Raw genomic sequence first — 24745 nt, 5'->3', positions numbered from 1 at the left:
AGGAGTCAATTATTTTCTGGGGCGATAGAAACATCCAACTATTTTTCCAGCTATCTTAGCAACAGATTTGATGTAAAACTTTCGCTTTAGGTCTGAAATGAAAGTCGATCCTAGATTCACATCTTGTCTGGAGTGATTTCCGTAAAAAAAAATAAATAAATAAATAAATAAAAATGAAATATCACTCTCTTTGGTTTGACACAGTGAATTTTTAAAAAGACAGTTTCGCATATATTTAAGCATCCCCCCCCTTTTTTTTAGAACGGAGTCACTACTTACCAAGGTCGGAAGGCCATTCGGGGATAAGGATTAATGAATAGTGTAGTGGTGATAGTGTAGTAATCGTTAATGGTGTAAGTTTGGTACAGTTTGATTATTTAAAGAGATTGTTCAACAAGAACTTGTTTACATTAGACTTGAAGGCTACCTTACTGTAGTCGGTCGGTCAGCAGTTCAGTGGAACAGTGTTCCACAAGCGGGCAGTTTTAGGAAAGAAGCTGCGTTCGTGGAATCTGAGTTTAGATTTGGGCGCAAATAGAGAGTGAGGGAAGTTGTTCTCTATAAATGGCTCTGTCTGCCAATCTGCCAGTCTTCAGTTTGCAAATAACTTGTTTACCGCTAAATACACGGCTTGAATGTATCTTCAAAATGGATCCATTACTATTAACTGTTCTAATACCTATGTCTTCAAAAATATACATGCAAATACTTAGACCTTTCTTACATAAAACAATCTTTTATTTGCAAAATGTAAGGAATTTTCTTTTTTGTTTGTCTTTGGTCTTATTTTAGCCTGATTTCGCAAAAAAAAAAAAAAAAAAAAAAGGAAATAAAGGACAGTTGCTAAGTTACAAATACATTCACTACAACTTGTCACCTTTTCTCGGGAACAAAACAAGCCAAATCCTCCTGACATTTCAAAATGGACAGGATTTATTTACGATATGCGAGATATTTTGATAACAGTTGTATTATTCATTTCCTCCTCATCCTCTACGTACTCATCATTTTTCTGTTTTTTTCTTACGACACAATGGCGACTCTTTTCCCCACAATTTCCTCCTCCACCTTATCATTCATTGTACACATCTTCTATAATAAATATCTCACCTGTCTGTCTGTCTGCCTGTCTGTCTATATGTATGTATGTATGTATGTATGTATGTATGTATGTATGCCTAAAACTTTCGACAGAGGCAACAGATTGTCACAAGATCGGTATCGTTTTAAAGGCCGACCCTTCGGACGACAAATATCGAAAAATTGGGTAAAAATATTAATTTCTCCACCCTCAACTGGGCACTTTTCTAGAAAGAGGAGGTTGCTTTTTTTCGCCGATATTTTCGAAAGTCATCCCCCTCTTTTCAATTAACTAGCCTTAATTTAAACCTTCGCCACTTCCAGTTTGGCGAAGAACGCAACAGCAAAGACGTCACAGTTTTTTTTTTCACATTCTTTTCCTCCTTCTCCTGGGTGCGAGCCTGCTTTCCTACTACCACTTTTTTTTCTGAACACACACCCCTAAACTTCCGGGCAACGCCGGGCACCCAGGCTAGTCTTAAATATAAGACGGGTTAAATATCTGTGTGTGAAAGGGGGTGCGCCCCTCTTTTATGTTTGTGTGCAATGGACGACGTAAGACCAGAAATGATTGGTGACATATTTCTTTTTATTATTTACTAGCGGAGGGAGTGGGGTACCCGGCGTTGCCCGGGTGTTTGGAGGTGTGTGTGGAAAGGTGTGTGTCGGAAAACCCCAAACAAAAAAAAAACAGCCAACGAACGTAAAACTTCTTTTAAAAAATCGGAAAAACAAACCCCCTCCCCCCCCCAAAAAAAAAGGACGGCGTTGCCCGAGTGTTTGGAACTGTGTACGTAGGGGGGGGGGGGCAAAGAATAAGCGAATTAATAACCGTTTAAACTTTTTTAAAAAATCGGAAAAAACAAAACAATTCAAACAGCGAACGGACGTAAAACTTCTTTAAAACAATCGGATAAACAAAAACCGAAAAAAAGGAAAAAAAAAAAAAAAAACAATGAAAAGCGAAAAAATGGTATAAATAACCTCGTTTTAAATCAAATGTTTAAAAATCGAGAAAAAAAGTATATATGATAACTGGGATTGAGCCTGAAATCTTTAGATAACGATGCTGTCACTTAAACCATCGTGCTATAGACGCGTGGATGAAAGTAAGTTGGTTTTTATGACATTTAAAACGAATTCAATGTACAACGTCTTTTGTGCGTATTGACGCATGCGTACAGGCATCTTGTCATTAAGATACCATTTTTTCTTCACCCCTCCATGTAAAAAAAAGAGAGCCGTTAAAGATGAAGGAATGAATTTTTCGATATTTGTCGACCGGAGGTTCAAGCTTTAGAATGGCAAAAATCCGTGGCCTGTGTCGAAAGTTTGTGCGAGACATACAAACACACACACATACACACATACATACATACAAACACACATACATACATACAAACACACATACATACATACATACATACATACATACATACATACACACATTTTCGCTTTTATATATATAGATTAAAAATCTGAAACATTCACCTTTCCGATCTCAAAAGACGATGCGTCTGCAAGAAGTGGGTGCAAACACTTCGAAGAGAATGCAATCTGTTTTTAATTCCTTGATCTTCAAGACGAGCAGAACCAAAAGGACGACTATTTTATTTATTTACTAGGGGGTGGGGGCTTTGCCTGGGCATAAAATACGCTTAAATATTATGATATTTTAATTTGTCCATATTTTGTATATATTATTATAGAGTCGTGATTTCAAAAGTAAAAAAAAAAAGAATCTATTTAGATGCCATCAGCTAGAATCGAAACTGAAACTGTTGTTAAAATAACTTTAGTTGCCGATTTCCCCCCCCCCCCAAAAAAAAATAAATTCGTTCTTGCAACAGTTGCTTCCTGGTAGTGGTTAAACAAAATGCCCGTTGACTTCATTTCCTTCCTTTTCCCCTCTTCTATTTCTCACACCGTTTTTATCTATATTTTCCCCCATCACATGACCTGTAAACATGTGACTCAGGTTTGGTATAAAAGCTCAGTCAATCTTCATGGCGTCTCTCTTTCAGATCCCACCTGAAGGTAAGTTCGTTATTGTTGTCGTTTTTATGTACAGCCACACAAGGCACAAACATGTGGGCGCTTGCTTCTTTGATGACTATCATAGCTGTAGCATTTAAAGTTGATGTTGCCCCTGTACCAACGTGGCACGCATGTAAACGCATTAAAAATTAAAAATAAACTAAGACGAATGTACAAAATGTTTTATGACTTTTTTCTAATTTTGACCAATTTTTGATCCCTTAGAAACTATTTTAACCAGCTAAAGACCCATAAAATAACGGGCCAATCATTTGGCGCCCCTAGAACCACTCTGCTACTTTTAGTTGTGGAGGAGATAGAGTTTGAAAATATAGAGACAAACAGACTTATAGCCATTTATATATTAGATTACAAAAATGTTTCCCATTTCTTTTATATAAACTAGTAGATGATTACCCTATAAGTAGGGTAAACTCTTTTCTCAGCCTAAAGGCTTATAGTATAGCATTTTTTGTTGTGCGTGATGTGTATAAACCTTTGTACACTTGTTGTGATTGTCAGGAACCCAGATCGTCCGTGGATACAATCATGCGGACGCCAATGTTTAGTTTTTATAAGTGGTTGATTAATACGTACAGTCTTGAATTGAAAGCCATGTTTAATTTCAGAAGAGTTTCCAGTGGGTAGCTATTCTGTACAAGTCCTTGACATAAAGAGTTTTCGGTGGGTAGCTGTTCTATATAAGTCTCAGGCTTTAACATTTTGCAGGCAAAGAGTAAAAGATTTTTCTTGTGTGCTCACGGAAACAGTATGTCCAGGAATGCTAAAAGATTCAATGTTTTTATGGAGCAATTCTGGTTTCTGATTGGTTGCTAGCAGAATGTGGCTACATTTGATTGGTCAGTGCCTATCGCCAGTGTCTATAAGTAGAACCTTCCAACTTTCTTCAATCACACCTCATCATAAATAAAAAATATTGCAACACATAACTTGGAAAGTTGACAAATAGAGTGCCCTTCAGAGAAAAAGAGAGCCAGCCAGATGGATAAATAGAGATCTAGCAACATTGTTTGTGGCAATTCCCATCCTTTCTGGAGGGCTTCAGGAAATGGCCACGTTCTACATACGTATGTTGTCAAGTTTCAATCGCACCGTTTTATTATTGCTTTTGATGAGAAATCAACACCGAAACTTGGTTTTTCTTTCTCATCAGATCTTTCTTAAAGTCCATACATTAGATCCATTGCCTTCCGGCTTATGGTAAAGTCATTTCTTTATATCGCTCCAAACATTTTCTCACACTGGATGCTATTCTCTATCTCTACAAATCTACTATCAGACCTTGTATGGAGTACTGTTGTCATATTTGGACTGGTGAATTTCTGTCTCATTTGAGGGTTCTTGATAAATTGCAAAAAGGTTTCTGTAATTTGATTGACCCCATCCTTTCTTCTCTGTATCCTCCCTTTCACAGACATAATGTTGCTAGTCACAGTCTTTTTTTTTTATAAATACTATTATGGCTTGTGTTCTTCAAAATAGTCTAATCTATTCCTTGCTTCCTTTATCCAATCTCGTTTAACTCATTTGTGTATTGGTTGCCACCAATTCGCTGTTTTGATAGCTCATTATTATAATACAGCTTTCTATTCCTGTAGCTTCTTTCCAAGAATTGCAGGTTTTTGGAACTCTCTTTTTGCTGACTGTTTTCCTCCTACCTAACTCCCTATCTTTTCAGACTAAGGCCAATAGGTACCTCCTTTCTTTATGATAATTGCCTTCTGTTCTTGTTAACTCCTTATATCAAGTGGTTTTATGCCTTGTCTGGATTTCCATAAAAAAAAAAATGAGAGAGAGATCCTTCGTCTTCTGTAAGTCACATGGTTTTGTTAACTTTTATCCCCGAGTGGCTTCCGGGCTTTGATAAGTGGTGACTTCCATGTAAAAAAAACTTCCATTAAGATTAAATTCTAACCTCCTATCTGGCAATCATTCCTCCATTCAACTAACGGCTTTCTTATGTAACAAAAGGATCCGTACATAACCTCTGTTTTATAATATAACCTAGTATTCCCAAATGGTCACGTATCTAGGTGCTGGCCAAGCACAATATAATCTTATGAGAACCAATGTTTTAATGTCAGTAGGCGATCACTAAAATTCCAGCCTTTGCTTCAGCTTGTATTTGCTCTGCTACCTTCTATGCTTGAGACAAAGAAGTGATAAACATGGGAAAAGAGGGATAAATAACTTCTTTCTCTTCTCCTTTTTTATCACTTCTTATTCTCCATTTCCTTCTTCATCTTCTTTCTCTGATTTGATTGACAATAAAAGACGAATCAACCAAAACAAATGGAGAAACATATTTTGCGCATTTGATAAAATTGTTTATCTTATTTATTTTATTTTTTATTTTAATGTAGAGATTTTGTTTTATATTTTAAAAAATTCTCGCTTGTAATTTGCTTGTGACAAAAAAATGCCATAATAATTCAAGCATTCTTCTTCCATGGGTGACTAGAATTGTCTCCTGAGAAAAGATGGCTTTTTAGAATGTCATTTTGCAGCTTTTCAGCAGCAATGTTAAGTACAAATTAAGTGGTGCAATTATAGCACATTAAAACTCGAGTGCCACATATCTAGCCTGCCGCATATCCAAAATACTATGTATCCAAAGCGCCACATATCTAGCCTGCTGCATATCGAAGTGGCTATGTAGTGCTGCATATCTAGGAGTGTCACATATCTGGAGTGCAGCATATCAAAAGTGCTATGTTTCCAGAATGCAGCATATCCAAAGTGCTATGTTTTAGAAGTGCTGCATACCTAAAGTGCTATGTTTTTGGAGTGCTGCTATCTAAAATGCTATGTTTTTTGGAGTGTTGCATATCTAAAATGTTATGTTTCCAGAGTGCTGCATATCAAAAGTACTATGTTTTTGGAGTGCTGCATATCCAAGTGCTATGTTTCTGAAGTGCTGCATATCCAAAGTGTTATGTTTCTGGAGTGCTGCATATCTGCGGTGTCGCATATCTGAATAGTTGCATATTAAACATAGTATGTATCTGGAGTGCAACATATTTTGAATGCCAAATATCCAGAATGCTGAATATCACAACAACGTCATCATCTGAAGAAATGGAAGTAAAAATACCAGAAATACCAACAAAAATGAAGACATTAAAAAGATTTCGTCAGTATTATGAACACCAAAGCAACAACATCTTAACTATAATCACGGTTGCATGGCGCAAAATTGCCTCTCACTAAAAACAATTTGCAAAATATTGTGCGAAATGAAACGATTAAAAAAGCGAATGACCTTAGAAGAGGATGAATCATCTTACAAAAGTGATTAAAACCATTTATGAATTCGTTTGAATTGCAATGCGTTGTTTAATTACCATGTCTAAAGTATCAGAACATATTAAATAAATTCTTTATCAACAATATATAATTGCAATTAAAATTATGTTCTTTGATTATGTTCTTTGTGTTTAACATTATGAGACGGTTTTATTAATTGCAGAAACATTAAGAAATAAATACTTGTACTTATGACGTCATTCACCCTAGGTGGGCTGAGCAGTCTCCAGGTGAATTTGCCACATCACACATCTGTCTACTGCTGACTCGTCAGCATACTTCAACCATTTGTGATTCCATCACTGTACACAAAAGACGCTTCCAAGCAGTGGCATATAGCAACTATTTTTTCCACCCGGGGCGGTTGAAAGATCCCCAACCATCACCCTGGCTTTTAATAATCCGTTAACCTTCAAAATTCTAGAAAGTCCTCAAAATATTTATTTTTGTGGAATTACAACTAAGGATCTAAAATATATTTAAAAACAATATTACACACATAAAACACAAAAACATATTTCGACCTTAAAAACTCATTTTGGTAAAAATTAAAGATTTTTTTATTAGCTTATATTCAATTTAGTTTTTTTTTTCTATTTTTTGATTTTTACCCCCTTGAAATGTCACCGCCTGGCACATGCCACCCAGGATGGACTGCCCCTACTACCCCTCCTCCTCTCGCCCTTTGCTCTGCCATTGCTTCCAAGTCAACTTTTAAAACAGACACAGGGTGCAATATTATGGCAATGGGACAAGGGATGGAGCTTAACTGATAGTGCAGAACCTATCAGATTGGAGATTCGTTTTTGGACGCTGTCTAAGAGAGAAAGATTAGATACATCAGCCCAGATGTGGCAATAAACTCTCTGCATGGGCGAATGATGGTTTTGCAGAGATATAGAATACTCTCGGGCTTCAGTAATTTTCTAGCATGATAGAGGGAGCCCACTTTCTTTTAAACTCAGTCAAGCATCTACCATGAAAATAATGATTGACTAGAGAAAGGCTAGCAGCGTTTCTTCGATGAGAAAGAGCCTACCCTTACACCCTAACCCTAACCCTAACCCTTACATATCCACGTCTGTTTTTCTTAATTTGAATTTATCCAAGATAAAATGCTTATCGACGACGGCATTAAATTTGGATATGGTAGGAATCGTCACAACATACTTGGGTAAACAGTTCCAGGAAGGAGAAACAAAGGCAGAAAATGATCTATTTCTTCTGTTAAGATGAAAGCAATAATGATACAATTTTGGTAAATGTTTGTGGAGATTGTGACTAGGTGTTGTAGTGAAAATCTTTTCCTAAATTAGATTTATATTCTTGTGGATGATGCTGTTTGCAAGAATCAGGTCTCCTCGCATCTCAAGTGAGAACAGAGTATTTGAAGAAGCCGTTATTCATCTTTGATCGAGAATGAAAAGGGTGTGGGGGAAGACGTGGCTGGTTACCTTTAATGCATCTAAAACCAAACTCCTAAACAAAAAAAAAAAAAAGGGTGTATGTGTAGACTCTAAAAATTGGATATATGGTAGGCATTGCCACAACTTTCACTGGCAGGCTGCTCCACGGTCTTATAATATTAAAGTACATAAAATTAGCTAATAATCAAATTATCGGGAATGACCATGGATTTTGAGATTTTGTGTTGGGGTTGAAAACTCCTCTAAAAAAATGAATAAAGTAAGCAACCCAAGCACCAAATGAAAACAGAATATACACCATCTGAATGTTTGTCCAAGGAGATTTTAAACTTAGATATGGTAGGTACAGTGATACAACTGTGAATGTCTGTGGAGATTGCGACTAACTGTTGTGGTGAAAAGCTCTTTCTAAATTAGATTTACGTTCCTGTTGATGATGCAGCATGCTAGAATCAGGTCCCCTCGCATCTCCAGTGATAACAGATTTAGTATTTGAAGAAACCGTGCTTTATCTTCATCAAGAATGAAAACGGTATATATGTAGACTCTAAACCTTGGTATGTGGTAAGACATCATCACAACTTTCACTATTAGGCTGTTCCATGGTCTTATGATGCTAAATTACATAAAGTTAGTTAATAAAATTATCGCAAATGACCATGGACATTGCGACTTTTTGTTGAGGTGAAAAACTCCTCCAGAGATAGTTACATACTAGGAAACACAAAACCAAATCAAAATACAATATGTATTGCATCCATACACTGTTTGAATGTTTGTTTAATCTTGGATATAGTAGATGTTAAAATGTTTTTGATTTATAATGAGGGTATGACCCCAATGATTTAGATGATCTTACTTATAACTTAGGGTTAGGACAATCAACCAGTCAGAAGCCTCAAACTTTATTATAAAAAATATCGAATTTTGGATTCAATTCGGTTCACTGTCAACCTCTGTCTTGAAACGACTGAATCATGACTGCATTGATTCTTCACCGCCATCTTTGTTGTTAAGAATTACTCAACACTCGAGATCGTAACTGCATTGATTCTTCGCCGATTTGATTTACTAACGCCATCTTTGTTCAACATAATGTCTCAACACTTAACAGAAGCATCGTCATAACCTACTCTGCTACAATAATACACCTGTGCGTGTTGCATCTCAAGTGATTTAAAATCTGAAGTCGTTTTTTATCTTAAATCCAAAATGAGAATGGTATAAATTTACTTTCAACCTAGATATATGGTAGGCTTCGGCATAACTCGTACTGATAGATTGTTCCACGGAGCGGAAACACGAACAGAGAATTCAGCCTTTCTTCTACTTTTATTTCTGCTAATGCAAGAATTTCGGAAAATGTTTCAGCTACTTTTTCTTGCTCACCTGAAGAATTTATTTCTGTTTACAGCCCTCCTGACTGTGAAGCAGGGGATGGGGAGTCTTAGATTAAGAACTTTGAAACTTATTTCTTTCTTTAGGAGATATTATTTCCGCCTCCCCTACGACATATTCTCATTTCATTTTGGCAAATGAATTTCCTAAGATTCTTGAAAAACTATTTTCTTTTTTTTTGTGATAAGACAAAAATGCCAACACTCTAACCTGTCTATCTTGAAAATTCCAAACTATTTTTCTTTCTTTTTCTTTCCTGATAAAACATTGTTTATTTTTAGTAGTAGTTCTCGCTCTCTTTCCCTTTCTGTCTGCCTGCCCTTTCTTTCTCTCTCTCTCTCTCTCTCTCTCTTGCTTTTCTCTCTGTTTCTCCACTTTCTCTCTCTTAGTTTTTCTCTCTTTTTATCTATCTTGCATTTCGCTATCTCTTGATTTTCTTTCTTTCTCTTTTTCTCTCTCTATCATCTCTTTCCCGCTTTCCCTCTCTTCTCATGTTCTTACTCTCTCGTTTTCATACTCTCCAGCTTTCTTACTCTCTCTCTTTCTCTTTCTTTCTCTCATTTTCACATCCCCCCACTCCTTCTCTCTTTAGATATTTTTTTTTTTATTGATTTTCAGATATTCGGGTTTTTTTTTAGAATTCAAAGGAAATAACTCATCATATGATTAATTCACCCCCTTTAATTTAAAAAAATAAATATTTTCAATGAGTAAAACAAAATGTTTCCACTCTACTAATTTTCTCAGCCAGAATAAATATTTTCAGGAAAATAAAACTGATGCAAAATAAAATATATTCATGCCAATATCATAATAAAAGGATAAAAATGAAAAAAAATAAAAAATAAAAAGGCTAGTTTGAATCAAGTATCAATATGTCAGATGGTTGTGTCTAACTTTGAAAATCTGGCAAGATCATTTTATGTTGGGTTTTTATAATATTTGATTGATTATTATTATCAGTCCAGGATGTAAGCAGATACGATTCTGACATGCAGCAAATGCTCGTCTGAGCTTCAATCTATGCCCCCCTTGCCAATACTCATCTAGCTACAACAACCATCAAGAGTTCCCCCCCACTCACTATCTGTACCTAAATCTCTATACAAATTCCATGAACAAAGCTTCTTTTCTAGAACTGCCCACCTGTGGAACTCTGTTCCGCTGGCCTGCTTTCTTGCTGATTACAATATAGTCATCTTCAAGTCCAATGTAAACAAGTTTTAATTGAGCCTCCCTAAATAATTCATTTCTACCCCATTTTCACCACTAACTATTAATATGTTGTTGGCTCAGTGACTACCATATACTCTAACCCTTATCTTCAAGTGGCCTTCAGGCCTGAGTAAGTGGTGACACCTATGTAAAAAAAAAAAATAAATAAATAAATAAAATACAGCATCATCAACAGGAGTTCAAATCTACCTTTAAAGGTGTTTTCCACTTCAGCATCAATTCGTGATCTCCATGAAACCCAGCAAAAGACGTACCATAGGCAATTTCCTCTAAATAGGAGAACGGAAGCATTTTCTGTTCGTGTTTCTGCTCTATAGAACAGCCTACTAGAAGGTACTGTGATGATGCCTACTCTTGCAATATTTTTCATATAATGAGAGGGTATGATTAAAGAAAGTTGAAAGGTTCTAATTATAGACACTAGCGATGGGAACTGACCAATCAAATGGAGCCATGTTCTGCTAGCAACCAATCAGAAACCAGAATTGCTCCATAAAAATATTGAATCTTTCAGCATTCCCACAAATGATTTTTTGTGTATAACACGAGAAAGAATTTGCTCTCCGTCTGCAGACTTTGCAATCCGACATTTATATAGGATGGAACAATAAAATTATCACCCTAGAAAAGACATGATTCCATTTCTGTTTGATGAAAACCGGTTTTCTTTTTTGTTGTTGCAGACATTCTACTAGTTGGCCAGTTGTGTACAAATCCCAAGCGCGATATGAGCCTTCTATCATGCTTGATAATGACACAGTATTCAACGAGTGAGATTGGAGATGTGCCACTGTACAATTCATGCTCTCTAGTCATGACAACAGGACCTTTGCCAACATCCTCAAACCTACGACCTTCAACAGGTGTTCGCTTATATTGACAATTTGCATAAAGATTCAGTTAAAATTGAATCATAAGAAAGTCTTAAAAAATACCCTAGTAACCCTGAAAATTTACCTTTTTTATAATTCTTAAAATACAGAGCATACTCCTTTTTCCTTAGTGGGGAAAAAAAACATGGATTCTATACGCAACGAAGGTCAGAGGTTTCAACGACCGAAACGTTGTGCCAATAATATCCAAGATGAAAATAATTATCCTAACAACTAAAATATTACAAACTCGCTGATAGCTTTGGAGCTTTAACACGAGTAATGATCACTTATCGCTTCCTGTCAATAACCGAGGTGGGACTCCCTAACATCTGACTTACAACAATTTTATCCCCATTTCTTTAAATTCTCACAAAAAGCGTTTCCCTTTGATTTCTTATTTACAACACCCAATGTCTTTCTCCGACATTTGAGTGGTAATAGGTATTTCAGGGATTCCAGAATCTTCCAGTGGAAGTCTGGATAGTTATCTCTTTCATCTCTTCCTCAATTCTCCTTTTTCATTCACGACCTTTTTTGTGACACGATTTACAATTACATCTCTTATGTGTCTCTTACTTACAACTGTTCCAATGAAACACAGAAAGACATTCGCTCACATAAAATAGTATCTTCCTTCTAGTGTTTATTTATTTTTTTGCATTTATTTTCTCTTATAATTTTAATCTAAAATCGATATAATTTATCAAATTTATAATTTATGGGCACACCATCATACCCACGGTCCGATTTCTTACAATTCAGAGCTAACTCCTTTTTCTTAGTTGAAAAACAAAACAAAAAAAAAAAAACATGGATTTTACACCCGATGAAAGTCGTAGGTTTCAACGACCGAAACATTGTGCCAATAACACACAAGATGAGAACATTGTCCGAACAATCAAAATATTACAAACATTCATACCTCATCTCCAAAATTCAGAATTGCAGAAAAAAAAACTATTTTTCGTCTTAGTTTTGGTTTTTTACAATTCAAAGCTTCTCTGTTGGATGACTAGGGCTTTGACAACAGCATATTCTTTTCATTGTTTTGACTCTCGAGTACATATCCGACACAGTCAATCAATCAAGAACCACGTCACTCTATATAAAAGCATATAAGATATCAACGGATACACACTGGAGAGTTAAAACAATGAAAAGAATATGCTGTTGTCCTAGCACTATTGATGACTTCCATTTTATATGGAACAAGATTTTTTTCTTTTCATCTGAAGCCAAAACTAGCTTTCAATTCAAAACCTACCAGATTAAAAGTTACCTCAGAAAAATGCTATAAATAGTGCGACATAAACGTGTGCACTTTTTCTATTCTTCTATACATGACTTGTTGCACTTTGCTATTTATGTTAACAAATTTGATTGGCAATCTAGCTATACAATAAACATAGCTACATAATAAATAATATATAATACCATTGGGTATGGACCCGACAATGGAAGAACCTCTATCGTGTATACTTTTCCACTTATTGTATATACTTGATATGCTAACGAACATATCACAGAATAGTTCTTAAGAGTAACGTTTTATTATTATTATTTACTTACTAGTAGTTACGCAGGACATCATGAAAGATTTCTTTTTAAGAACAACATGTGATATTCTCTGGAGTCTCCTCAAATTTCCAGTATTCTCTACTGCTTTTGATAGCATTTTCAGATGAATTTGAGTTATCGCAACAGCTGTTTACCATTGATTTCTCGTTACCAGCGACCATTGGTCTTCATTAGAATTTGGGTGGCAATAAGCCTCCTCAAGGTCCCAATCCTCTTTGCACTCAACCAGCAGAGGTCTGGCTAGTGCTTTCTCTCCTCAGTCTTTTCATCCTCCTCGATTCTCTTCAACTTTTTGGTATGGTTTCTGTTGACCCCCCCCCTTTTTGTTTTAATGTAGGTGGGTGGCAGGTTAACTTATAATTATATTTTCAATTTTCTTGCTTTTTTATGTTGATGTTTTTCCTTGATGTGGTGTTTTTTTTGTGATTTACCTCTGTAGCAGTTTCTATATGTCAAGTTTGCGCCTGTGGCTCATGTGTATTAGTCTCCGTATTCAAGGGTTTTTTTCTTTCAGACATTCAAGCTGTACCATAAGATTTTCACCGTTCTCAACAGACAAGCCTTTTGCAAAATTGGAAAAGAAATTGTCTCGTCAATCTGATTAAGCTATTTATGGTGACTTTTCATGATGATCCCAAGTAGTCCAATTACAATGGGGATCTCCTTGACTTCTTTACGTTTCCATAGTCTAACTGATTCCCATTTCAGATCTTAATATTTTTTTTTTTTTTATGTTCTTTATCTTTCACTCTGGTATTGAAAAGGTGAGCTATGTCAATGAGTGAATAAGTTCTTTTGTTTTTGTTTAGAAAAATAATGTCAGGTTTGGAATGTTCAAGGACATTATTAGTTTGTTTGTGCATTATGCATATTCCAAAGAAGCTTGACATTGTCGTTTTCCTGTACCAGTTCTAGTCGATTATTATGATTATTACATATATCATTATTACATATTTCCACATAAAATTTCATAAGGAGATATAATATATTATGTATCAATTTTTGGTATTTACTTTAACAGTGCTCAATACATGACTAGAGCTAATTACTAAGTCATGAAAATATATTTACGCCAACTAAACTACACAGAGGTGTCCATGTTTCATCCATATATAAATAAATAATCAAAATAAATATTTTAATAGAAAACGGCACTAACACTATGTGGGTTAACCAGCTTCCTCCAAAGGAGGAAGTTCTAAAGGATTCCAAAAAAATAAAAATAATATATAATACCATTCGGTATTGACTGAACAATGGAAAAACACAAAATTTCATTTATATAAAACCATAAACTCCAACCTTGATCGCTCTTCAAGGCCCGTGGCACAGTGGGTAGAGGCGTTGAGTCTACGATTCCAGATAAGCTTTGTCTGAAGATAATGGTTTCAATCCTGCCCAAAGCAGGCCAGAGGATTAGTTGGCCAAAACGTGGTGAGATAATAACAACTATGGAAGGCAGTTAATTACTGAGGTTACAGTTACAAGACTCTGCATTCTTATCCCATCCATCGCGGTTAACCACCTGAAGAAGGCCAGAGGATGAGTTGGTCAAAACGTGATGAAAGAACAATAACAAGGATAACAGTCTGCAAAAAAAAAAAAAAAAGAATACTCTCCCTCGCATGTATCGTGTCTCTTATGTCTCCTTACTATGTATGTACGTGCCCACATGGGGGTGGGGAGGCTCCTGATGCTGTATGCCAAATGTAACCGCCTTTTCTTTTTTTCTTTTTTTTAACATATGTAAGAAGAATACAGAAAAAAAATTTTTTTTAGTTTAGTATTAATACATAGATGATGACCAATCTCCTCCCTTAAAATACTTGGCAAGTCTCCTCATCAAACGTGACTTACAAAATGGAGAGTGGACATAAGTATGATTTATAGGAAAAATAGATCACGTCAACACATTTAGTTCTTGTGTACTGAAAATGTCATATCCTCCCCCACCCCGTCCCTCTGCTGCCCCCTTCCTCATGGATGCTTTTGATTATTTGATGGACACGAACCAGAAAGCAGGATTAGCGTCCATTAACGCCAATCTACAATACAACGGAACATGCTATTTTATAAAAGCAAAGATTATTTATTACATGTGTGTATGTGTATATCGATCACTCAATCAATAAGGGTTTTATCACTCAATGATGAACGTCTCCCTAGACGTTAGCCATCTGTCTCTGTCCCAACCTATTCACTGCCATGTGGGACCCATGTATTGTATCAGGTCGTACCTCCACCTTGTTCTTGGTCTTCCCTTATGTCTCTTTTGTCCAGGAGGTGCCCATTCATATATATATATATATATATATATATATATATATATATATATATATATATATATATATATATTTATATTTACAGAAAGTTTAGATGAGAAAAGCCATCAGTACCGTCAGTTTCTTTTGAAATGATTTTGATGGCTTGCCTCATCTAAACTTTCTGTTAATAAAAATATAAATAATACGCTTATTTTCAGAGTTTGTTCTTATAATAGAGCACTCTGCTGGAATCCTTTTTTTCCAAAAAAATATAACATATATATATATATATATATATATATATATATATATATATATATATATATATACTTAATTAACAGATTTTATACCACCAGTTTCTAACTTAGTAATAAGGATGATAAAACAAGATGTGGATAAAAATAAAATATTTAAACAGTTAAATAAAGCATTTGTTCGTTATCCTGATGCTTTTGACTCGTTTAAGATAAACCAGACTATATTAATAAAGGAAATCCAAAACTATATTAGCAATGTATAAAATGTATTTATAATTACATATAATAAATTTATATATATATATATATATATATATATATATATATATATATATATATATATATATAAAATGTATATATGTAAAAATATTTTTAACCTTTATATATCTAATTTTAAATAAATAAGAATGTAAATATACTAAATATTAATCATAGTGGGGGTGATAAGTAGTTAAATGGATTAATCCTAATCTTATAAATACAAGACTGATAAATTAAAAAATGTATCCATTTTAAATGTGGAAATTGATGAATCGCACAGGTAAGAAATTCATTTTTATAGTATGAGAAGGTTAGTAATTGCAATTAAGAATAGGAAATCCGATCAAATGTTTGTAACATGTCTTCTTCCTAAGATTAAGGGTGGTGGTGTTTGATCAACACTGCTGGGGAGCCATGATGTAATATACTGTTTTGTTTTTAAATCACCGAAACAGTATTTCATGGTAAACAACTGATGATCCCTTGAAAAATAAATTATTGGTATTATAGTAAATTCGAGAGCGAGTTGATGCAGTGATTGCAGGTGATTAAATGACTTACTGACTGGATGGTTTTCTAACGAATGATAAAAAATATTTTTTGTATAGTTTTAAAGGTTAAAAACTTCAAAGACTATATATATATATATATTTATATATATATATATATATAAAACTAATCATGTCCGTCTGTTTGTTTGTCTGTCAATAGTTGGTCTACAGATTTGAAACTTAATATATAGAGGATTTGGACCTGTGGAACAAATTTGATCTAATCTTTAGCCGGTAAAAATAGCTGCTAAAGGGTCAAAATTGAAAAGAATTAGAACTTGGTAAGCAACTTTAAGTGCTCTTCTACGCATGTGCAAATATACAACTATACTTTAAAAGTTGATTAATTTCTAATGATTTCTTATCCGCCTGATGATAACTCAAACACTAGCGACTAAGGCTGGGGCATTAAATGTTTTGGTTTCAATTCTAACCGATGGTACCTAAGTCATTTTTTAAAAAAGTTTTGAAATCATTACTATATATTGGGTACAATATAATAATCAATAGAGGATTGACTCTATAATAATAAATATGAAATCTGCATGAATTAAAATATCATATTTATGCATATTTTATGGCAGCCTGCTAGTATATATATATATATATATATATACAAAGTGGAACAATAAAATTGTTGTCAAAGAAAAGACGGCATGATTTCATTTCTATTTGATGAAAAGCGGTTTTCTTTATTTGTTGTAAACCATCAAATTGTGCACAAATCCCAAGATCGATAAGAGCCTAGTGACACAATGTTCAACAAGCAAGATTGGAGATGCGCCGCTGTACAACTCATGTTCTCTACCAAGTTATGACAATAGGACCATTGCCAGCACCCTCGAAATGCATCGCTGGATTGCCACAAATAACATGGATGTGCCCAGGGTGATGAAAACAAAGTATCCGGCCACGGTTATGGTTTTTGGTGTGGTTTCAAGTGAGGGCAACATCATGCCACCTAACATCTTCGAAGTCGGCTTGAAAGTCAACACCAAAGTGTACCTGAATGTGCTGAAGAGTGTGGTGATTCCCTGGTGCAATCAGGTGGCCGCTAACAGATCCTGGGTGTGGCAACAGGACTCGGTGCTTGCCTTCAAGTCCAAACAGGACTCGGTGCTTGCCTTCAAGTCCAAAGAGATCCAGGCTTGGCTTCAGGGGTGCTACAAATTTGTACCCTTCTCTCACTGGCCTCCCTCCTTCCCAACCTGGACCCGGTGGAATACACCGTTTGGTCATACGTCGAGAACATCACCAACATGACTTCCCACAACACCAAAGCCAGCCTAATTTGCTGCCATCTGCCGAGTTTCTGCCAGCGTTTATGGAAAAGGTATACTCCCACTTCCGGACTCGTCTCGAGGCAGTGATGGAGGCTGAAGATATATCTATCTATATATCTATAAAAGTGAACACGTCTGTGTGTGTGTATGTGTCTGTCTGTCTGTCTGTCTGTGTACATTTCCCTACGCAATAACTCTGTCAATTTTCAGTCTACAGATTCGAAATTTGATATACAGGGTACTGAGATTATGGTAAATCGATGTGATCGGTTTTCGGCCAGAAATTTGGCTGTTAAGGGGTCAAAGTTCAACGATTTGACCTTTGAGAACTCTACCAAACTCCTCCGACAATTTTGGGTCTAAACACTTGAAATTTTAGATATAGGTTCCTTGCACATGGATCTAACTTAATAACTTGATTTGAGCCCAAAACAATAAATTTTAATAGAGGTCAAAGTTTTAAAAAATTTGACCTCTGCGGTCTCTACCAAATTACTCAGACAATTTCTGGTCCAAACATTTGAAATTTTACATAAAGGGTATTCAGAGATAGAGCAAGGTTTTTCATCGGTGTGGGTTGAAAATTTTTAGTTACCAATATATAAATGTATGTTTGTATGCTTGCATGTCTGCCCAACACTTTCGACAGAGGCAACAGATTTTCTCAAGATCAGTATTGTTTTGAAGTTCGAGCTTTCAAATATCGAAAAATTGGGGCGGGGGGGGGGCACTTTTTCGCCAATATTCATCCTCTCCTTTCGATTGTCTAGCCTTAATTTAAAAAAATGTCACTTCCGGTTTGGCGGTGGTCGTAACAGCATAGATGGCAGGTTTTTTCCCCGTTCTTTTCCTCCTTTGCGGTACAGGTTCGAGCCTGCCTATCTACTACCACTTTTTTTTTTTTTTTTTGCTCAACATACACATCCAAACACCCGGGCAACGCCGGGCTGAAATGCTAGTATGTGTGTGTGTGTGTGTGTGTGTGTGTAATGGAAATAATATTCTCACAAAATAGAGTGGTTTATTAGGAATTTGTTAACATTGGACTTGAAGACATCCAAGTTGTAGTCCGGTGGGAAGCAGGCAGACGGAACAGAGTTCCACAGGTGTGCAGTTCTAAGAAAGAAGCTTTGTTCATGGAATCGTGGCCTTCGTTATATTGTCTTTTAAGACGGTCTTGATGGAATCCGCGTTTTGATTTAGGCACAGATATAGAGTGGGGGAAATTTTTCACAGTGGATTCAGCTAGACGGGTGTTTTTCGTGAAAGATTGGCGAGGGGGGACCAGAGATTGGAGTTTAGACGAGCACCTGCCATGGAAATAACGATAAAACAAGGATAGGCTCGTTTAAAAAGATCTGATACAATTCATATTCTTTTTGGAATAAATATATCTGTTGTAATTTAAATGTGGATGAGTAACTGAAATGAAATATTTTTGTCATGTAATTTATTGACTGATTGATTGATGTGTTAATTATTATAGGTGGTGTTTTCTAGTGTAAGAGAGTTAGCCTGTGTCTAAAATTGAATTATGTTCTTTTAATAGAAGTTTACTTATTAATGGCGATACATTATAGAAACCTCCACGTTATTTAATTGTGCTTGAATTTGCAATAAGGACTGATTCAAGAAGTCTCTGTCACACTTTATTTTAAACAAATTTTCATCGATGGGACAGGAATTGAAGCCTAGCTGACAGTACAGGACCTATTAGGTTGGCAACTCTCTTTTCAACCCTGTGTAAGTGTGAGAGACTAATAGCAGATGCACCAACCCAAATGTAGCAACAATACTCAATACATTTATTTTTTCTTATTCAATTTTCACCCCAAACAAGACACAGTGCCACTTTGAAGTAGGGGGCTACTATCAAGGACATAAGTTGCAGGGGTATTATGAAGGGAGATGAGTAGCCAGATGTCTGTTCACATTACAACTTCTGCATGTCAGTACAGTTGGGAAAGCAGAATCCCGGAAGGGAGTTCAAAAGTCTAGCAGTTCTGGGGAAGAAGTTATTGGAGTAGAAGGTTTTCTTACACCTAGGGAGCAAATGGTGACCTTGTAGAGGTACAAGATTCTCTCAGGCGTAGTACTTGATAAATTCAGTGACATTTTTGTGGAGGTTGAAGGTTCAATCCTCAGTGCGGCCATTACTAAGAATACAATTGTAAATTACTTAAGGCTTCTACCCAGACATGACAGGGAACGAGAGCATTCTATCCCTGTTGATTATATAAAGAGTTCTGTTTGAAATTCCGTACACAGTTCAAATCTGTGCCTAAACCTAAACATAGATTCCATGATCAAAGCTTCTTTCTTAGAACTGCACGCCTGTGGAATTGTCTTCCGTTTTCCTGCTTTCCAGCTGTCTATAATATGGTTGTCTTCAAGTCCAACGTGAACAAGTTTCTGATGAGCCGTTCCACTTAAGTTAACAAATTTACCGAACTTCCATTACTATCGATTACTATATTGTCCTTTTGACTACTGTACACTCTTTAACCCTTATCCTTGAGTGGCCTCTCGGCCTTGATAAGTGGTGACGCCGATGTAAAAAAAAAAAAAAATACACAGTTATGAACAAAAGATAAGTAATATCAATCACTTAGTGTAATGGATCAGTTTTAAGTGACATTTTCTGGGGGTTGAAGGTTCAATTTGCAGTGTGTGCATCATTAAGAATACAATTGCAAATTACTTAAAACTTCTACCTGGTCATGGCTGACGGAGCGAAGCATGCTACCCTCATTGATTAAATAAAAAGTTCTGTTTGAAATTCTGTACAGATTTGTTGCGGTATGATTGTGCGTTCAATAACATAAATTAATGAAAATCGATACCAAGTATATATATATATATATATATATACACACACACAGGGTGACCCCTAGAACATATGCTGTAGAATGGAGAAAAAAATGCCAAAGACCCTTGTGTTTTGATGTGATGTTTTGAATATAATAAACTAGTTATGACCAAAATTTCATTTTATTCGTACAAAACACTAAGAAACGGGGCCTAATTAGAGTTGAGTCCCGTTTTTTTGGGGGGGGGGGAAGTCATCCTGTGTGTGTGTGTGCAGTATATATAAAACCATAGACTTTATTTAAACAAGAAAGAATATTTATACATTTTTTACAGACAAAAGCTTTTGATAAAAGATGCATGCGATATGTGTGCATGCATGCATATGTACGTGTTGTTGATCTTTGCCAATCAGGTGTTAACTGAGATTAAGTATTTTGTTTAATATTGTTACCGAGCTAATTCATGATTGTAGAGCTTGTTTGTTCATAATTTACGATGTTCGGGCTTACCTCGATAAAGCTGGAATGTATGCAAAAGTTAGTTTAAATACAACAGTGGTTTGTATGTGTAAAACACACTTGGATTGTGTGAGTGCCACATCTGCTCTTGTCTGTGTCACAGAAAAAAGAGGAAGGAAAAAGAAACGGAAGAAGAAAAAGAGAGAAAATTGGCATCACCATCTATCGGCTGAAACATGCAACAGGGGTGATAATTGTACATTCTTTCCCTTTTACAATTTGCGTCTGTGTGTTTGCTTTGCATAAAGTTATTTGGTAGACTAGTTTTTAAACTGGTATATCTCTACAGATTCCTTAAGTTCAACAAGATGCACCTAAAGAAGATTGGATGTTACATTAATTGAAATGCCGTGAAACTAACACTCAAGATGAGGACAGTAGTTCGTATAATCCAAATAATCATTTTAAAAAATTCAGAAAAATAAAGATAAGATATACCGTGGAACAAGAACCAACTTTTCGCTTATGATATTTCCACAGCTTCACATCAATCTCTGTTTTCTGAAGATTTATTTTCCTGTTTTTCTTTTTTAACAAAGGGGTTACCACATATCACGCTCTGGAGGCCACTCAAAGATAAGGGTTAATGTGTGTATTCCAGTCATTGAGATAGTAGTGTAGTAATCGTTTGTGGTGGAAATTTGGTATTATCAGAATATTTACGAGGACAGACCAATAAGAACTTGTTTACATTGGACTTGAAGACAATATTGTACTCAGTGGGAAAGCAGACTACCGGAACAGAGTTCCACAGATGGGCAGTTCTAGAAAAGAAGCTTTGTAAATGGAATCCATGTTTAGGTTTACATACCAATAGAGAGTGGGGGAATTTATTGATAGTGATTTTGGCTAGACTAGTGTTTTTTGTGACGGGGGGACCATAGATTGGTCAAAAACTTGCCATGAAAATAACGATGTCGGCGCGTTACTTACGGAAAAACGGTAAATTAAATTGCAGAAGCACTTGTTAAAATCCATATACGTTCTATAATTGAATACCGCCTCAAAAAAAAAAAAAAAAAAAAAAATAGAAGAAGTAACGAAAAACAAAAATGTTTTTGTAAACCGATTGGGAAAACATTATTTTTACTATTGAATGAGATGAAAACTATTTTTTTAATTTTATTTAAAGTATTTCATCTAATTACTAACGAGCTGAAAACTTTTTTATTTTATGAAAAATATTTCTTGTCACTTTTATAGATATATAGATTAATATTTAAGTTGGCCATACATGAGAACGATATCACATTTGCACAATCGAATTTTCTGGATGGAATTTAAATATTGTTTTAATTGGATTATTTAGAATATCGTTCTCATCTTGGATGTTATTTTCATATCTTTGTTGATGGAATCTCCCACATTCTTCAGATACACCTTGTTGAAATAAGGTCGCCTGGCGTTGCCCAGTCATAAAATAAGTTGTGGTTTTTATCAATTCGCAGTTTTGATACCTCAATGTTGTGATCCGTCCTTCGTAGGTCAGCAAGCTGTCTTAATTTCACAATCAGGTTGATATATTAACATTTCGTTGATCTGTCGTGCCAGAAGGAAAGCAATTTCATGCATACAAAAAAAAAAAAGAAACAACTCGGTGCTCTATTATACTGATTAAATTCAAGATAAGATATACAAATATATACTTTTATACAATTGTCCGAAGTTCAATGTTGATTTTGACAGACTCCGCTGAGTCAAATAGGTTGATTTCTCTCGGTATCACGGTGAAATGCTGCGAGAAGAGAGGGGCGTGGCGACTCTTCAGCTGCGCTTGACTCTGCTCCAAACTTCAGCTCAACTGCCGGTTTCGACTATCAAATACAGTTGTCCATTTCAGAATTGCAGATTTGTGGAGCTCTCTTCCTGATGACTGCTTTCCTCCTATCTGTAGCCTTTGTCTTTTAAAGTTTAATGCTAATAGGCATCGCCTGTCTTTATGATAATCATCTTTCATTTTTTCTAGCGCCTTACATCATGTTGCTTCATGTTTTGTCTGGAGCTATTTCCATGAGAAAATAGTATTGAAGTATTTGTCTAACTTATTACACATATAAATTTCAACCACTTTGTTATTTATTTACATTGTTTAACAATTAAAAGAAATTTAAAAAAAATTATTGTAAAAATAATTACTACTACTACTACTACTACTACTACTACTTTTCTTCTGCCATCTAATAGCAATGAAGAGCCGGTTCTCATGTACTTTTTGTCGTTTTTTTCTTGCTCACATGCCCCTATTCCAAATTCGTAGCAGTGCTGCAGCATCAGTGGATTTATCAATTTTTATTTTTACCAAAGCGGTCATTCATTAAGTTTAACATATTAAAAACGGATACAAATTATTGCACGATAAAAATAATTAAATTGAAACAAAAATCATTTTTCTTATTTCGAATTGTTTAATCAAGTAAAAATTCAATTTTTTATTTGATTACTAAATTTAAAAAGCTATTTGTTTTTCATAGTATTTTGAAGTTAAATTCAATTTTTACGATATTTTTGTTTATTAAATTTGTACAGTAATTTGCTAGAATAACTGCTTAAATTTAAATTAAAAAAAAAAAAAAAATTGCGCCAGAAATTCGATTTTACATTTTGTTTTTTCAAACAATATCAAAAATGTCTCGTTTTCATTTCAGTTTCTTCCAATGGTACCGGATCATTTACCAATAAATGATGGAGGATCTAAAATGATGTCAGATGAATAGAACGCCATGGATTACGCAACTCATCGTCGACTTACTTAGAGCGTGACTGGAAAAAAAAATATTAAAGCAAATTCTGATCTGTATGAAACTCAGCGGATGTACGTTGTAAGTTTGATCTTTTTTTGTGTCTTTACTCCTTTCCCTCCATTAAAACAATGTCTTTGATCTTTTTTAGGAATTTCACTAATAATAATTGTGATGATTCCGTAATGGTCTGTATCAAAGACACAACTCGGTAATTAGTGGCAACATAATATATTGAACATAAAAGCAAATACAGTAAATAAAGAGTAGTAGTTATACGTCAGTCCGACTGCCATGGTACAAAACTCATGCATGGCTTGTGTACTTAAATATTTATTAATAAATATCTTAGCACATAAGTCACTGATGTATAACCAAACTCTTTGTTGTATTTGCTTTTCTGTTCAATATATTTTCTTTTATGTCTTTCGGATTCTTACGAGACTGCAAGTACAACAGATATTCTAAAGTTTGACTCGAGTATACAATTATATAAAAAAAAAGCAGTAATTTTGAATGTGTGTTTGACTAAGAGTCAGAAACTACATGAGATACACTTAAAAGCAATACATCAGAGTTTCCAAAATTTTACTTGCGTATACAATTATACAAGAAAAAGCAGTAATTTTGTGTGTGTGTGCGCGCGTTTGGCTAAATGTCAGAAACTACATGAGATACACTAAAATACATCATCAGAGTCAGCATGATTTATTCTTATGATATTCCAGGAACCAAATTAGTGCAAAGGTTTTCCAAAGTTTTACTTGAGTATACAATGTGATGCCTCTGTTCAGAAAGACAAAGGATACCCCCTGTAGGGGCAATTGCGCATGTAATTGTGAGGCAAGGGTTGCGCAATCCCAACCACACCTTTCAAGAGCATGCTACCTCCGTGAACTAAATAAAGGATTTCATTCGAAATTCTGTCCAAATTTCTGAGTTTAATAGAAACATTCTCGAGTTCGACAAGATACACCTGAAGAAGGTCAGAAGTTACATCAACCGAAACGTTGTGAAAAATGACACTCAAGATGAAAACAGTAGTCCGATGAATCCAAATAATATGTGTGCATAACTGGTGTGCTAGCGCACAGAGATATATTC

General features: G+C 35.2%; 1 protein-coding gene across 4 annotated transcripts in view; it reads left to right on the top strand.

Annotated features, from left to right (window-relative positions):
• LOC145276744 (long-chain fatty acid transport protein 6-like) overlaps nt 1-24745 on the top strand; it is a 478413-nt gene that overhangs the window by 311006 nt on the left and 142662 nt on the right. For 2 of the 4 annotated variants that reach the window (XM_080127974.1, XM_080127975.1), the window contains exon 3: nt 23549-23722. The gene's annotated coding sequence lies outside the window, so the exon portion shown is untranslated. Of the gene's footprint in view, nt 1-23548; nt 23723-24745 lie in introns of those variants that run through there. The other 2 variants (XM_080127973.1, XM_080127970.1) reach the window with 2 other exon arrangements.

Source organism: Euprymna scolopes, chromosome 5 (assembly GCF_053919585.1).
Source record: "Euprymna scolopes isolate OS-2025 chromosome 5, ASM5391958v1, whole genome shotgun sequence".
In the NCBI taxonomy this organism is placed as follows: domain Eukaryota; kingdom Metazoa; phylum Mollusca; class Cephalopoda; order Sepiida; family Sepiolidae; genus Euprymna; species Euprymna scolopes.
The sequence above is the reverse complement of the archived record's forward strand: the minus strand, read 5'-3'. Positions and strand labels throughout refer to the sequence as shown.